This window comes from Chinchilla lanigera, unplaced genomic scaffold, assembly GCF_000276665.1.
Source record: "Chinchilla lanigera isolate Chin_1 unplaced genomic scaffold, ChiLan1.0 scaffold00062, whole genome shotgun sequence".
NCBI classification, from domain to species: domain Eukaryota; kingdom Metazoa; phylum Chordata; class Mammalia; order Rodentia; family Chinchillidae; genus Chinchilla; species Chinchilla lanigera.
The window spans coordinates 7,343,642-7,361,281 of NW_004955463.1; the positions used below are offsets into that span (position 1 = coordinate 7,343,642).

The 17,640-nt window shown below is 38.4% G+C and overlaps 1 protein-coding gene across 3 annotated transcripts in view; it reads right to left on the reverse strand.

The window, feature by feature from the left end:
- The window catches only part of Tex15 (testis expressed 15), a 64,732-nt gene extending 47,438 nt beyond the window's left edge, over positions 1-17,294 (reverse strand). The window contains exons 1-2 of one of the 3 annotated variants that reach the window (XM_013521569.1): positions 17,205-17,294; positions 228-303 (exon numbers count right to left, since the gene is read on the reverse strand). The gene's annotated coding sequence lies outside the window, so the exon portion shown is untranslated. Of the gene's footprint in view, positions 1-227; positions 304-16,243; positions 16,377-16,459; positions 16,593-17,204 lie in introns of those variants that run through there. The other 2 variants (XM_013521570.1, XM_013521571.1) reach the window with 2 other exon arrangements.
- Positions 17,295-17,640: the final 346 nt, after the last annotated feature.

Sequence of the window (17,640 nt, forward strand, 5' to 3'; positions counted from 1 at the left end):
TACAGCAACATGAAAGGACTAAGAAAATAACCAATATTTAGCACCATGATAAATATTTACATACTTGAAAAGTATCCTAATGTGTGATAAAATACATTTACATTTACATGTCTTTTTAACTACTAAATTATTCAATTGCAAAGTAGAAGCATTTACCCAAAGTACATTAAAAAAAACCAACATAATAGTATAAATAGTAGTAAGCAGTCATTATTTGAAATACTTACCACTCTTCAATGATATTTAGTATCACACGGTTACAGTCAGGACTCAGCCCATACATGAAAAATGATAAAGGAATATCTGTAAAGACAGAAATATGTAGAAAATTATGTTAAGAAGAGTGTCCCCCAAATTACCTTTTTTGTCCTCTTCGTACTTTTGTTAACTCTTGATTTCTGCCTCCTTTTTGTTTCTTTTGGGGCAGTGGAGGAGGAATCTGTTTTCTCCACATCTCAATTCCTTTTTTCTTCTTTCATCCTTTTCTCAGTATTTTTTTTTACTTTTCCCTTTGCTACATTCTCATCTGCTACCCAGAGTTCCACTGTCAGACCACCAATCTTACAGTCTTTAGTAGGAAAAACAACACTGTGATATAGCAAATAGGCTTGCACTAGTTTTTACAAATTTACACATATCAAAAAACATGGTGCTACACATAGCACTAAACACTCACACTGCTACTTTTATACCAAATTTTTAATTAACAATCATTGTAACAGTTATAATACATGCTATGCACTAGGCAGGTCAGTGGTGATGAATCTATGGCATGCATGCCACAGCGGGCTGTTTATTATCCCTGAAAACTCTAAAAGGTTTCCATTACTTGATATACTTTATATATATAATCTCATTTTATTTTCACAGACTGGCTGTATTCTCATTTTCAAATGAGAAAACGAAGTTTAAGAAACTTGCCTGTGGTTACCCGGCTGCGAAGTTGGCTTTCAAGTCTGGGTTTGATGCCTAGAAGTTTGGATTTTAAACCACTACACTACCCCAACCTGGTTCTTAAATTTCTTTTTAGAGGCATTTTAACTTTGAGTGTATGCACCATAAGAACAATAAGAACTGTAATTAGTACAAATCTTAATGACTTGTTATAGTCAGCTTTATGTTCTTATGAAGCTAGATAATTTTAAACTCTGGTCTTTGTATCTGGATACTAGTACTGTCTACATGGTAATATATACTGGGTATTAATTCATATATTTAAAATACTAAATATATTTCAAAAGCTATCTTTACTAGTGAAACAGTCAGCAAAATCTGAGACTCACTCCAAATTCTAGATTTTTTTCATCTCCAAATTAGGTATTCAGAAAATCAAAAGGTATTGAAGTAGACATTCTAGATCAATTTTAGAAAGTATCACTCCTATATACTGTAAATAGTATAAAAATTATCTGCATGTATTACTTTGCCTATACTCAAATGCTTTAATGAAGTATGACTCACTGCCCAAGAAACTCAGGGAAGTACTATAAAAGGAGAGAATGTATAGAAAAAATCAGGGCAAATATAGCCATATAATGCCAGAATAACAGGAGAAGCTGGCATACAAAAACAAAATATCAAATAATTTATGAACTAGAAATTCTAAACAATTGGATAGTGGTTGTCCATACCTCACTGGCATTCACATAAGGCTATAAATAACTGTGTGAATTATATGGGTGATACATACATTCAGATGTGGATGGTTTTCCCTTTCTCCCAACCCCTCACACTCTTCCTTAACAATTTGTGCCTGGGAGAACAGCAGTTGCTACAAAGGAAGTGGCTGTTCTGTCATCAACAACCTGTTAACCCCAAAATACACCACCACAACAATGACCAAGTACACTGTGGAGCGGGCTTCACAAATATACCTACCACTCAAGCACTCAGCAATGAAGAGATTTACCATGAAGGGAATGAATACTCCAGATATGCACCTTGACACCATCCCCACAAAACTGTCTGAGCCGAAGGAATAAGGGAAAGTTCCATGTTGTATTTATGAGTGGATATCCAGAAAACATAACGAGAATGAATATTCACCAAACAAGCTCCATACTTGAGTAATCTATATATCTAACATTTAAAAAAAAAAATCAGCAGTCAATGTGGGTAAGAACTAGCTAATGACTGTAGAAAAACTATAAATATAGCATATCTGTTATACATATAGTAAGCTAAAGGGTAGTTAGATGCAGAAAAAGCTTTTGAAAAGTCCAGCAACCATTCATGATAAACACCCTACAGAAAACTGAAAAAAAAAACCAACCAAACAAACAAAAAACAACCCTACAGTCTTTATCTCAATGTGATAAATGCCATCTATGACAAACCAATAGCCGATATTGTAATAAATGGCTAAAAACTGAGAATTTTCACTCAAAAATCAGGAACAAGACAAGGTTGTCCACTGTCTTCACTCTTATTCAATATAGTTCAGGAAACCTTAGCCAGAGCACTTAGACAAAAGAAATAAATAAAATGAATAAAAACAGGAAAGGAACAAATTAAATTATCATTATTAAAAGATGACATGATACTCTATATAGAAGACCCCAAAAAACTGCTTCAAAAGACTTCTAGATTTAGTAAGCAAATTAAGCAGGGTAGCTGGATATAAAGCCAACACTCAAAAGTCAATAGACTTCCTGTACATGAATAACAAACTCACTGAGAGAGAAATCAGGGAAATATTTCACAATGGCATCCAAAAATTGAAATACCTAGGAATCAATCTACTGAAGGATGTAAAAGACCTCTACACGGAAAACTACATTACTCTGAAAAAGGAGATTGAAGAGGATATCAGAAAATGGAAAGATATCCCTTGCTCTTGGGTAGGAAGAATCAATATAATGAACATGGCCATACTTCCAAAACTATTAAACAGATTTAATGCATTTCCAATCAAAATTCCAACAGGATATCTCACACTATTTGAGAAAGCAATCCTAAAACTCATTTGGAACCAGAAAAGACCTAAACTAGAATAGCAGAGTCAATTCTGGGCAACAAAGGCAAGGCAGGGGAGATCACAATTCCTGACTTGAAATTATACTATAAAGGTACTGTGATAAAAACAGCATGGTACTGGCCAAAAAAAAAAAAAAAAAAAAGAGAGACCCAAAGACTATTGGAACAGATTAGAAGATACAGAAACAACTCCACACATACTCAGCCACCTTATCTTTGATGAAGGTGTTAAACATTCACTGGAAGAAAAATAGCCTCTTTAATAAACGGTGATGGAAAAACTGACTGCACATGCTGAAGATTGAAACTGGACTGTATCTTTCACCACACACTAAACTAAATTTGAAACGGATCAAAGATCTAAACATTAAACCTGAAACATTAAATCTGCTTGAAGACAGAATAGGTAAAACTCTTGAAGACATTAGTGTAGGCAAAGATTTTATAACTAAAATCCCGATCACACAGGAACTATCACAAAGCATCAGTAACTGGGATCTCATCTTATTAAAAAGCTTTTGCACAGCAAGAGAAACCACTAACAGAGTGAAGAGACAGCCCACAATATGGCAAAAAATGTTTGCCAGATGTTCTCAAAGGATTACTGTTGAGAACATACAAAGAACACAAAAAATCAGACTTCTCAAATTTAAAGACCCAATCCACAAATGGTCATCTGAGATGAATACACATTTGTCAGATGAAGAAATACAAATAGCAAATAAATATACAAAAAAATGTTCAACTTCACTGGTCATTTGAGAGATGCAAATTAAAACAACACTGGGATTCCTTCTCACACCAGAAAAAATGGCTATTATCAAGAAATCAACTAATAACAAATGCTGGAGGGGCTGTGATGAAAAAGGAATCCTTCTCCACTCTTGGTGGGAGTGTAGACTGGTAAAACCACTGAAAATCCATGTGGAGATTCCTCAAAAAACTAGGACTGAAGGGCCTATTTGACCCAGGTATTCCCCTTCTGGGTATTTTTTCAGAAAGAATTAAAAACACTGTACCACAGAGATATATATGTACCCATGTTTATAGCAGCACAATTTTAATAGGCAGATCTTGGAAACAACCCAGATGCCCATCTACTGAGGAATGGATAAAAAAGATGTGGTCTTTTATTACACTAGACTATTACTCAATGATAAAGAAGGATAAACTGGAGACTTTTACAGGTAAATGGCTTCAACCTGAGACCATACTCATAAGTAAAATAAACCAGACACACGTGCAACATTGTATTGTCTCCCTAGTGTGAGAAGATGAAAGAATAAATAAGATCCAAAATGTACAAAAGACACTGTAAAATGGGAAGAATCTTTAAAAGGAAAGAGAAATTGGGGTGGGGTAATGGAGAAAAGAAGGGAAAAGCAAAAAAAAAGTACATAAAAGATAGGATAATTATACTACTAATTTCTTTTAGTTCACTAAAAAGAAAGGTTTGTGCTAATATTATTTGGACAATTAAATGCCAATACCATGTATTCTTGAGTAACTAATTTAAAGATAATATGAAATACATTAATCGTTTTTGCCTATTTATTCTTTGAAAATTTTTTTCTCTTTAAAATTAAAAAAAAAAAGAAAAACAAGTGCTGCATCATCCAAAGGTTTTAACAAAGAAGGTACTTGGTTGGTAAGCCTGTTCACAAATTCACAGGAGAAATTTAAAAAAAAAAAAATCCTAAAATTGTCAATACTGTTTTTTTCTCTCACTGGAAATAATCTAGTAGAGAAACTATAAATTTAATCTGCAGGTGATTTAATCCACAGAGGAATATATGTGTATGCATGGCTGAACTATTTAAAGTGTCTGTTAAATATAAGAATTCTATATTTGTGATGATTTATCCTTTTGGGGGGTGGATAGTACTGGAGATGGAACCCAGGGACTTTATACTGAGCTACATCCCCAGCCTTTGCTAAAACTTTGTTGAGACAGTGCCTTACAAAGTTGCTAAATTGACCATTGGCTTCAAGCTTGTGATCATCCTGTTTCAGCCTCCCGGTGTATGATGGTTAATACTGATTATCTACTTGATTAACTTGAGAGACACTTAAAAGATTACTAAAGCATAATCTGAGTATGTCTGGGTGGGTCATGGGAGCATGACCTTGGGGACTCTACCTGGTTCCTGGTCCCTTCCTCCTGGGCTGTACTTTCTGGATGCTGTGAGGTAAGCAGCCTTCCCCCACCATGATCTTCTGCCATGATTTATCTACCTTGGAGCCATCCGACCATGGAATGAAATCTCTAAAACTGTGAGCCAAAATGAACTTCTCCTCCTTTAAATTATAGGTGTCAAGTATTTTGTCCCAGCAAAGGAACCTAATATAGTACTGATTGGTATGTTTCAAATTTTCCTCCTTAAAAACTCTCTTTAATAAAAAAAAAGGCTTATGAAAGTTTGAACAAAAATGTTTCACCTATTTCAAACCTGTTTCAGGAGATGCTAAGGATCTGTTATATGGTGACAATTCAAATGCTCCTACAGAGAAAGAAACCAAGAAGTCAAGTCTACAAAAACTGTTAGCCTGGGAGAAAAAAAATCCCAATGTTAATTTTATATGAGGACAGAATACAGAACACAATATCAACTTAAGATAAGCAACAATTTGGGATATAAAAGTACACTGGAAAAAATTATGTGAGCTCAAGATGAAAACATGCAGGGAAGTAGAGAAATGAAGTTATCACTGACAGGTATAGGGTGATGAATTGATAGCATTCAACTATTTAAGTCACTGAGTTTTGAATCTATTTTTAAATAAAAATTTGGGGTTGAAAGCAAAGTTCTTAACAGGCACCTCTGGATTGTGGAAAGCACAGAATTAAAAAAAAGTACTATTAGCAAGTCTGCTGTTTAGGTATGTACTACACTTTTTAAGTGTAGGTTATGGCTATGCAAACAGAGTGATATAATAAACTCATTAATGAAATTACCTGATTTCTAGTTGAGGTTAACTAAAGGTGGCAGTTGTGAAACTGTGGTGCCTAGTCCAACAGCAGCACCACCAACTGGTAAGTTGTTGGCTATGCTCCTCTTGTGGCAGGATTGTGGAATTTGTGGGATAGGCCTAGCAGTCTGTGTCTGGAAAGTTCTACAGGTGATTGTGATTGAATTTGAGATCCACTAGTCTCACATAATTTTTTCTTCTTTATCAGTAGTTTATTTCAGCCAGTGTCATTTAAAAAAGAAATGTTCTTAACTTAGAACTGCACTTTCAGACTTAATGTTTCTATACAGGAAGAAATCAAAAGAAAAAAGAAAACTTTTTTTTTTTTTTTTTAAATGGGAAGGGGCATCCCATTAAAGCAGGGAGGAGGGAGGAGTAGGCATTGCTGACAGTTAACTGATTGTGACCATCTGAGTAAGAAACACCCAAAGACACTGGATCAGCATAGTGGTTGAAGGGATTTACTAAAGACAGAGGGCCCAGCCTGGATAGGCTTTCACCTGAATGGAATAAAAGAGAAACCAAGAAGGAAGGCTCACTTCTGTTACTTTTAAAGAGCTCCAGTCCTCACTTTCACCTTAGCCATCATTTCCTGGCTTCCACCACAGCCTCTTTATTCTTTCATTGCAGATCTTTCAGCCTCCTGACACAACTCACAGGGAACACTACAGTGAGTTCCAAGCCTTTGACTAGATCCTCCAGCACGAAGACAGCCCTTTTGTACTCCTCCACACCTAACTCTGTAGGCAGCTACTGTAAGCCTATCTTCTAAATATACATTTGTATATGTTACACTAAATATGTTTTTCTAGTTAGCACTGATTGAAACATAGTGTAAGGAGAAGCTGAGGCTAGAAATAGATCACACGTGTGAGGGGTGAGGAAAGGCCAGTCCTAGAACATAGAGTGCCTCAGGCAAACCATGTGATCAAGCTGCTCCAGTCCAGAGAAACACCAAGCCTGAGACAATCCGAGCCATTAGTTGCTAGGCAAAGCTGTGTAATGTGACATTAACTCTGTCAAATGTATAAATAAATGGCCCTATGGTGGTTGAGCAGTTTTCCTTTCCTCCCCTCTGGAGAGAGAGGGCTCCACCTGATCTCAGCTTTTGTTTCTTATTTTTATTTTTCCCATGCTCTTGCTCTCCTTCCCCTGGGAACTCCAAGAGCTGAGCTTGGATGTGGCATATAGATTTTGGTACCAAAGAAGCAGTGTTGTTGTTGTGATGATATCTGGCCACATGGTTGAGGAGCTTTTGGAATTGGCTTGTGGAGAGTCTGGAAAGGTTTGGAGATGCTTGCTGAAGAAGCAGCCCTGGAATGCTGTTAAGCTGAACTCAATGGAAGATTCTGGTCAGAGTTCAGAAAACCATAGTGCTGATAGAAATGCTCTCCTAAACATGAGGCTCAGGAGGTTTCAGTCAGGAATGACTGCATTGGCTGTTGGACTCCAGACCATATGGGTTATGCTTTGGCAGAAAATTTGCTCTAGAGTTTGCCTGAGACTGAGATTAAAGGTGGCAGATTAATCTGGTAGAAGAAATTTCAAGGCAGTCTAACACTGAGGCACTGGCATGGCTACTGTTGAGGGCTTTTAGTTAAATGTATGTTAAGAATCAAGAAAAAACAGCCCAGCAGAATGATTTAAAAAGTTCTGAGTCTGGCTAGAAAGAAAACTCCAGAAAAGTTCCAGACTGCAAAGATGCAGCAGAGGAGACTTTGGTTGCTGAACAGATTGGCATTTAAAAGCCAAGTACTTTGGAACTGGACAATAGAAAAGATGGCCTGAGGGCATTACAAGAACAAGCAGGACTCTACCCTTTGCAGCCACAAAATTACAAAGGTGAAAGACTTCATTTTGAGAAGAAAGTGTTCCAGAATGGTGGTAGCCTAGGAAATTTGTTCCTCAGGAATGGTTCACAGTGCTCAGTAATACAGGCCCTCAACTTCTACAGCTAAGAGAGAAGAAAGCCTGGTTACTGCTCCAGTTGGCAGCAGATCTTGGCATCATCCACTTGATACTGGTTTTAGGTGTATGCAGAATGTAAGATTTGGGTCAGGAGGATTCCACCCAGATTTTAGAAGAAGGCCTGGGAAACCAGGCAGTGTGTGCCTGAGGGAGAAGCATATAAAGCTGTGAGTGTGAAGCTAAAGATTCAGTGGAGACCCCTAGAAGTTTGGAGAAGCCAGGAACATGAATCACCTGAGCAAAACTGTAAGAGGGAGCAGAGCTGGCTCAAGACAGAAGCTATGGGAGAAACAACCACTGGAAATGGCACAGGGGCGGAACCACCTAAGCCCTTTGGAGTTTTACATATTGCCACAGATCAAACCAGATGCAGGACTTAATGTTAGCCCTGCAGGATTTTGTACTTGCTTTGGTTCCATTTCTTTCTATACCATTTGTGCTTTTTGGAACGGGAACATTTATCTTGTGCCAGTGTATGTTGGAAATATGTAACTTCTCCATTTGTATATGGGTTCATAGCTAAGAGTTTGCCTTAAGTCTCAAGGGAGACTTTGGGCTTGGATTTTTCAACAGTGCTGAAACTGGCAGGACTTTGCCAACTCTTGGATGGACTAAATGCATTTTGCATGAAGGGATGTGAATCAGTCTTCTGGGGTTGGGTTGGAATGTTATGGCTTGTATCCTGATGTTCCCTCAAGGCCTCATGCACTCACAGGTGGGAAGTTTTGAAAGTGGCTAGCTTAGGGTGTATGAATGTGTATTAATGATGTGAGTAACAGAAGCTCCACCCTGGGTATGGGTGGCACCAATCCACAGGTTTGTAGTCTGGATGGAATATAAAAGGACAGAAAGAAGGTAGGCTTGCTGGTGCTTCTGCTCGCCACCTTCCTGCCTGTCATGGTATGAATATTGATGCCACTCTGCCATGTTTTGGAGCCAGCTGATTAGAAACTGAAACCTCTACAAACTGTGTGCTGAAATAAACGTTTCCTCCTTTAACTTTGGGTGTTCAGTATTTTGCCTCAGAAACAAGAAAAGCAACTAAGACAGCATTCAATTTATTTAACAATTATTTATCAAGCAGCCACCTTGTGCCAGGCAATCTGCAGAAAGGAAAGATATGGGAGGAGAAAAGAATTGTAAACTACTTTTTTCTTCAATACCATTCAATTGGTACTAACAATACAGGTTGCCTGTTTCTGGTATACCCATATGCAGTGATATAAGTGTAATAAAGTATTTATACTAAAGCAACAAACTAGCAAAGCAAAAATCCATGGTTCATCCCTAATTCCATGATTTTGTTGTGATTCAAAGTTCTAATCTTGTTTAATGACCTATATTGTATGGATATATTTCTCTAAAAAGCCAGGGCAGGCTCTCCTTCAGATTCAAGGAAAATCTTTTATCTAATTATATACAGTTAAATGAGAGTCAAGTTAAAAGTAATTTACATGCTTAAATGACTGTCCCAAGAGCCTAGGCGATAGGAAGAGTACTTCCAGTCCACTTGCTTTTCATCAGGGGAGTAATTAAAGTTAAGGGGCCCCCAAGGATTAGAACTCCCTGGATTCTTTCCCTCAGAGTCTAGTAGCTGTAGGAAAAATAGATCAAGTTCCATAAAGAGGCAGAGGTCATTCTGGCTAGAGAGAAAGGTAAGAGAATAGCTAATCTCCTCATCAAACCAATCCTTCCACTTATAGTCCTTTAACCTTCTCCAACGGATGAGTTCTGCCTGGCACTAATGAAATAGAAACACTTTACCAAGGAGCAAACTAGCAAAGGATAACTTGCATCCTACTCCACAGGAAAGACAAAATATTGGATAAACACCTTTCTACAGCATTGCTTTCAATTTTAACTTATTTTACTAAGAACATAGTGAAAACCAAATGAGAATATAGAAAACCACTAGCTTAAAATTCATCAGCTTAGAACTCTTGCTTTCTCTATGTAGATGTAAATAGTTACTCTGCAAAGGCCCTAGAAATGAGATGTGTGTTGAGGATATAAAATGTGTAAGTTTTATTATGTTATCAAGCTGTGAAAGATGAGCAGATTAAAAAAAAACCCAGGCGTGGTTGTGCACACCTGTAATCCCAGCACTTGGGAGGCTGAGACAGGAGGATTGCTTTGAGTTCGAGGCCAGCCTAGGCTACAAAGTGAATTCAGGCCAACCTGAACTGTGTAGTGAAATCTTCTTCTGGTCTACTGAAAGGAACAGTTAACGCTTAAATTTGTTTTCTTCTTCTTTTTAATTTTTTTGACCAATTTTGCATGTTTATATCTGGTAATCTGAATAACTAATTTGAAGACAACAATATGCAATAAACAACTATTGTTCAGTTCCTATCATCTTGTTTAGTGAAATTCTGTATTGTTTCTAGTGTTTTTAAATTGTTGTTTATTCTCTTTAAAATAAAAAAGATGAAAACAAAAACAATTCCCCCCCCAAAATCCCAAACAGATCAAGCAATCAAACAGAGATTGCCCCAAACAGTACACTGTCAACTCAGCAGATGGAAATTACACTCAAAAAGGAGTTGGGAATTACTGTAAAAGCAAAGGGATAAGATTAGTCACTAATCTACTATGGTTATGAGACTTTTTAAAATACACTAGGGAAATGCAAAGATCAGATGATTAAAGATGATGGCACAATTTTCAAGGGAATTAATAACATAAAACTCTTGGAAGAGAAATAATAGTAACAAACACCTTAATAAGTGTAAAAAACATTAGTTACTTTTCCCAACAACAAAGTAATCTTTGAAACTGGTAACAACTAAAGATCTATACAATTCATTTTGATTAATGTAAAAAATACAGATAAATTTCTAACTAGGTCTGACCAACACTGAATCAACTTTTTTTCACCCACTGGCTTGTTTTCTGGTTAAAATCTAAAGGTATAGTATTACTCAGACTCTTCAGGAGTCATTCCTCATTCCTGCCATTCAATATGTTGCTCTTAATCTTTTTTTTCTTTTTTTGGGGCCTCAATCTTACTAAGCTGTGTTAATTCAAAAAATTAAATTTTATTTGCTAAACACCATGGCATAGAAAATATAATCATTAATAATTATTTACCTTTTATGGTTTTCTGAACTTAAAATTACTAAGTTTGTTGTTAAGGTCAGCAAGGTAAGGGTTTTCTGAAAAAAGTAAGTAATTTTATAATAGTGCCCAGAAAACTACTAACACTATCATAATTCCTGAATTAATTTACTGTATTACACATCCTTCCATAAGGGGCAGAATGTTCATTTAAAAATCTTGATCCTAATCCTCAGTGAACATCTAACATCTAACATCCCTTCATTCTTTTCAAATGGTTCTATTATTCATTAACTTGTGACTCCCAATTCCCTGTTTTATCCTTTAAGAGAATAAGCATAAATGGAGGGCTGCCATCTGTATGAGCTAAAAACCTTAGAAAAGCAAGCAACAGTACCTTTAAGAAAACTAAAATACTAGGCTGAATTGACTGGAATGGTCTTGAAAGAGTTAAACATAGGAGAGTGTCAAATGAATTGATCTTTACATATTGTTAATTTTCCCATTTTAAATATATGAAGAAATCAAGGTACAGAATGATGCTAAGTTTAACTAATAGGAATGGACATGAAAGACACAAAAATGCATTTTCTAGAGGTTGATTTGTGAAAATTTTCTCTAAACTGTTTTTTGCTGTTAGCTTAAATTGCTTTCTGTTCTTTGGCCAAATGTGACTTCATATATAGCTCACTGCTCAGAATGTAAAGGAAATATAAAGCTTAGTATAAAGTATAGGAAGTATACTTTACAGGAAATATAAAGTATAACATTATTTTAAGATTAAAGGGTTTATAGATTTCCCTGACCACTACTACCCTATGTAATTATGGTAGCAAAGAATTTGTTGATTTATTAAAAGCTCTGTCCCTTTTTTGATTTGCTTTATTAATGGCACAAAACCACAGTGATGTTTTAATCTATATATACTGAGGAGGTATTTGCCCATATTTCTCTTTTGCAGGTAATTCTTTCTTGCTCAGTATTCTTAAAATCTTTTATTAAAAAATGAATATGACCTTGAAATGTGTCTCTACACAAGGCTTTATTTTTCAGCCACAGACAGGAAAAGGCTGCCCTCTCAAAAAAGGGCTCATCCTTACAGATGCAATAAATATGGACTAATGGAAGAAGCAAAGGACTGACAGTAAAACGCCTATGTTTGACTTTTAGTTCTGATACTATCTAATTATTTTGGATTTTAAAACTGAAACATGTTCCAAATAACAACCTCTCAATATTACTCCTAAGATTGTTTTGGTGATAGAGGGGAGTGGTATCATATCCTTTAGAAACTCTGAAGGCATAATTTTTCCCCAACAAAGAAACAAAAATCCAAAACATTTTCACAATTACAGACCTTAAGTATTGGCGCTCAGAAAACAATACCTCAAAGTATGATACTTTGGTATGCTGAGTACTTTGAAATTAAGGAGATTGGAAGGTCTCAAGCAGTCTGTTTCTGACATTTTCCAGCCCCCACCTCCCACTTTTCTTTCTCCCTCGAAGCAAGTCACAGAATCCAGTTCCTCTTCTCTAAAGTGGGTCATAGAAACTATAATTCCTTGATACCACAGCAAGTCATGAAACCTGGAATGGTCACTTTTTTCCTTCTCCCTTGCAGATCCTCATTCCAGGGAGGCCTTGCCCCATACTTGGGAGAAAAGAAAGCTACACAGAAAGGCCAAGAAGATTCTCAAGACAACCTTGCTGGGATTTCTTTTCTAAGTCTATTACTATTATAGAACACCCTTTTCCAATTATACTTCTATATAGCTACCCATTCCTCACTCAACCTAAGCTTGAAGAGTTCTCCCTCAACATCTTTGTAATATAAAGCTTTGATCAAATAAAAGCATTACACTCGTCTTTTTTTTTCTTTTTGAGACAGTCCTGCTGTACAGTTCAAGCTGGCCTTGAACTATGTAGCCCAGGCTGGCCTCGAACTCGCAGAGACCCTCCTGCCTCAGCACTGAGTGCTGGCATTACAGGCCTGTGCCACCGTGCCCAGATTGTTTCTTACTTACCTTTTAGGAGTGTGGACCATGACCCTTATGATGGGTGATAAAAGGTTTTATATTGAGTTCCCAAAGCCCTACACAAGTAGTCATGCAAATTCATGTATATTAATCCTCTAGACTACAGTATAACAATAGTTTCTGTTGATTTAGTATAAAATAGCCATTTACGTAGTCTCTCTCAGTAACATTACAGACTTGCTGTTCAATCTGTAAATGTACCAGTGCTAATAAATAGATTTATGCTTATAAAAGTGTAAAAAAAAATAAACTTTTATCTTCATTGTCAAAAAGAAGATATTTCCCTCTTTTCAGGCATGTAAAAACATATATACATATAGTTTTACATTTGTATCCTGACAAAGTAGATACTCAAATCAGTGGTTTTTCTCTATTGGATTACTATCCTCTAAAATCTTGAAGTTCAGTTATAATAAGTTAAACTTCTCAGAAAAACCTTAACAATCAAAATATTATTATTCTTACGGTTTACCAGACACTAACAAAAATATCTACAATGAAAATTAGGATCAGATAAGGATTTAATTGCCCACATATATTCACAGTCACACTCCTTAAAGACAGACCTTTCAGGAACAGCTATCATTGGTTTCAAAGGGCAGTAATTACAAATGCTTTGTATGAGGTAGTTATACATTCCAAGGATATAGAATTGCCTATATCCCCAGCCTTGGGGCTGGGGATTTAGCTCAGCAGCACAGCACCTGCCTGGCAAGTGCAAGGTCATGAGTTTGATTCCAGATACTGGGAAAAAAAAACAAAAACAAAAACAAAACTAGAACTGCCACCATAGAGACTATCTTTAATAGGCAATGTTGCTCATTAAAGGAATCATCAAATTTCCTCAGATGTGTTCACAGTTTTGTGAACTCTGCTTATTATGCAACTTTACCTTATCTTGAAAAAGTCATTTCTGAAAAGTTAATTTCTGACAGTCTAATTCTACTACTGAAATAATTTTATAAAACTGGAAGCATTTTAAAGGAAAACCAAATTACCCTAAAACAGTGGTGGTGAACCTAATGCATGTGTGCCACAGCCGGCTACTATCACTGAAAGCTCTAAAAGGTTTGCACCACTGTCTTACATCAACCACCAGCCCCATCCTCAGCACTGGGGGTTGAACCAGGGCGTTTGCACTGAGCTACAGTCACAGTGCTCTTTTTATTTTGATAGATAGTCTTGCTGAGCTTAATTTTGCTATCCTCCTGCCTCAGTCTACCTACCAAACTGCTGAGATGACAGGCTTGCACCACCAGGCTGGGTAGACAGCACTTTCAAACAAATCAAATCATTGAATAAAACAATAGTGTTCTGGAAATATTTGCTGAACAACAAAAAACTCCTTATTAATAAAGATGAGTAACAAAATATGAATGAGGCTATTTTTCACCTTTGACACAATACAGATTTAGGGGAAAACTAATTTCAACTGCACAATACATTCAAGAACTGGAGAATTAATCAATTTCATCACACCGAATAGGATATGTAGGCACTTCAAATGTCCTAAGTCATCTTTCAAGAAGCAAGAACATTTTGAAATGACAAGGGAAATAGGAACACAGAAAAACAGACAAAGTTTACCAAAAATTGCAACTGCCAATTTTATAAAAGTAATCTCTGGGGATTGTGAAAAAGGTATTTTGCCTAATCTAAATACTTTGCAATCCAGATAGTTTGTCGTCCTTTAGTACCATAAGACCACTTTATAGTTTTGAAGTGCTCTAGTAAACTAGCTGGTATACTGAGAGAAAAAACTGAGCATAGAGTGGTGGTGCAATGCCTGTAATACTAGCCAGAGGAACTTGAGGCAGCAAATTACAGGAGCCACTCTTCTAACTTTCCAAAATCCTGTCTCAAAAAGGCCAAGAATGTAGCTTAGTGGTAGAGGGGATCTAAGTTTGATCGCCAGAACCACAAAAAGCATAAAAACTGGTTCTCAACTGTTTTTCTTTTTATCAGTGCTGGTGATCAAACCCATGGACCTTTCCCATGCCAGGCAAGTGATCTAACGTTGAGCAACTTTCCGAGCCCCAAGGTCTTTTGAAATTGAGTAAAAGTAATAACGTTTTACTGGTTGTACAAAGCACTTCAACGCATTAAGTTACAGAAATAAAATGTGGTGGGATATATACTAATATTGAAATTATCACTGACGACTAGACGGAAAATTTCAAAAAGTGTAAGAACTGGGAATGATGACACATATTTGCAACCCCAGTATTCAGGGAGGATGAGGCAAGGAAGAGCTCAAGGCTGAGGCCAGCCCGGGCAACTTAGCGACTTAGACCTTGTTTCAAAAGCAAGCAGGGATAGGGATGCAGCTCAGTGCGAAGGTCTTGAGTTCAGTACCGGTACCACAATATAGAAATTCAAGAAGTTTAAGTTTAAGTCATCAAGCTCACCTTCCTATTGGTTAATACTTCTAAAGTGAAGTCCTTATTTTTTGATAGTTCTACTATTTAATATACTTTCAACAATGAAAATATGTATGGCTATTCAGATTTTTAAGACACTTGACATCTTTATGACCAGGTCAGGTTCAAATTTTTAGAATATCTGGGCAACAAGGTAAAAATGGATTTTGATTTTTTTAACCAAAGGCTTTTAAGAAAGTGAACAATAACAAAGCACTGAACATACTAGTAAGTATCGACTGCTCTCAACTTCCCTTCAACAACTGTTACAAATGTGCCCGTATCCAAGCAGCAGTTATGTTTTGAATGAAGCCTAAAACCTTTAAAAAGAACCAATTAATAAAAGTAACTTTTCTAAATGTGAATTAAACATTTCCTTTAACGTTTTTACCACTTGTGCGCCTCTACACACCACACAGTTGTCAAAAAGACATCTAAAAATTCAAAAAAGCAAGTGATAATTTTGTGGCTCTACAACTATACTTCGAAGCAGCCTACTAGGTCACCCCAAAAGCAAACAATACACTGCGGCGTTGAGATAGTTCACAACGCACTTAGAGCCCACATTATTGCAACTTGAGTTGAACTGTGATTCTTTCAAAGCCTAGGAGTTAGCAGTAATCTCAACCTTTCCACTTCCCAAAACACCATTAAACTCTTGCCCTCATACAGCCACTACAGAGGCCACGTGCCTAAAAATCGAACGTTTCAAAAAAAAAAAAAAAAAAAAAAATTCAACTACACCATGGAAAGGAAGGAAACTGCCTTAAAGATCCAGGTTGAGATGGGCTTAGGAAATTGCTTATACTAAAGTACCTGCGGTCACCGGACTTGCTCTGCACCCACACCACTCCAGAATCACAAGTTTCCGTACACTGCTCGAAGCGTTGAAACCAGATCACGGAGAAGCCCACTCCGCACAGCACCACTCAGCCCTTACAACGGCCAAAGCGGCCGCACACGCGGCCGTCCCATCCCCTCGCCCCGGCACCCGGCTCGGAGCCCGCTGGCAGCCCACGCGCCCTCACCTACCCGGACTCCGCGGCGCCCGCCGTCGTGGGCAGCGAGGCAGCGGGCAGCCGGCGCCGGAGGGCATCGTCCAAGTGAGCGCAACCTGAGCGGCTTCCCGACTCGCCCCAGCTGCTAGTGCCGACTCTTCGGCTAGGCAGCAGCCCCGCCCCGCGGAGCCACGCCCACTCCCCGCCACGCCCCCTGAACGCGGGGCGAGGTCGGGGGCGGCGCGGGGGCGGCACGGGGGCGGCACGGGGGGAGTGGAGGGAGGTCGCAGCACGTGCTCCGCTGCCTTGGGCAACGGCGAAGGAGCGCGCTCCACGGGCACCAAGCCTGTAACCCCCGCACTCTGGGAGGCTGAGGCAGAAGGATCGCAAGTTCGAGCTCAACCTGGGCAATTTAGTGAGAGCCTGTCTCAAAAAATTAAATAGGGCTGAGGAAGTAGCTCAGTATGAAAGCCTTGCGTTTAATCCCCAGTAGCGAAGAGAACAAATACAAAAACAAAGACCTCCTCAACAAAAACCCCCAACAACTCGCCTAACAAGTGGAGAGGCTGGTGAGGCCTGGTCCGGGCAAGGCTTCGTTCTGGAGTCGGGGCTGCCTCGGTGGCTCCGCGCACGGGTAGGCAGGGGCTACGACCCAGAGCCGGGAGTTCGAGGCCAGAACCCGCCCCCTTCCCCCAAACCAACCTTAATGGTCATGCTTCTCCTGTAACTTACCAGAAGCTTGCTAGTTTCTAACCGACCCCAGCACACTCCTCACAAACCTTGAGTGGCCTTTTTCCAGTCAGTCCTTCAGAACCTCATCCTTAGCGCAGAATTGAGCTTCCACCTCCGGAGTTCACGAAGGTTCAGGAACAAAGTGGAACGCATGTGCAGCAGGCGGGGTGGGCAGCTCGGACTGCGCCTGCGCGGTGGGCGGGGCAAACGACCGCGAGGGCTCATAGGATCTGGCAGCGAGGGGGGCGTGGATCGCCACGCAGGTGCTTGCGGCTGGGTCCCAGTGCCTGTGTCATTCACTCCAGTTCCTCTGGTCACGTGGGCGCTGTATCCTCTCACAGCACAAAGAGGGGGAATACAGTATTTTGAGAGCCCACATTCACATAATTTGTATTGCAGTATATTGTTCTAATTGTCCAATTTTATTATTATTGGATGTTACTCTTACTGATTTATAAATTAAACTTTATCGTAGATATGTAC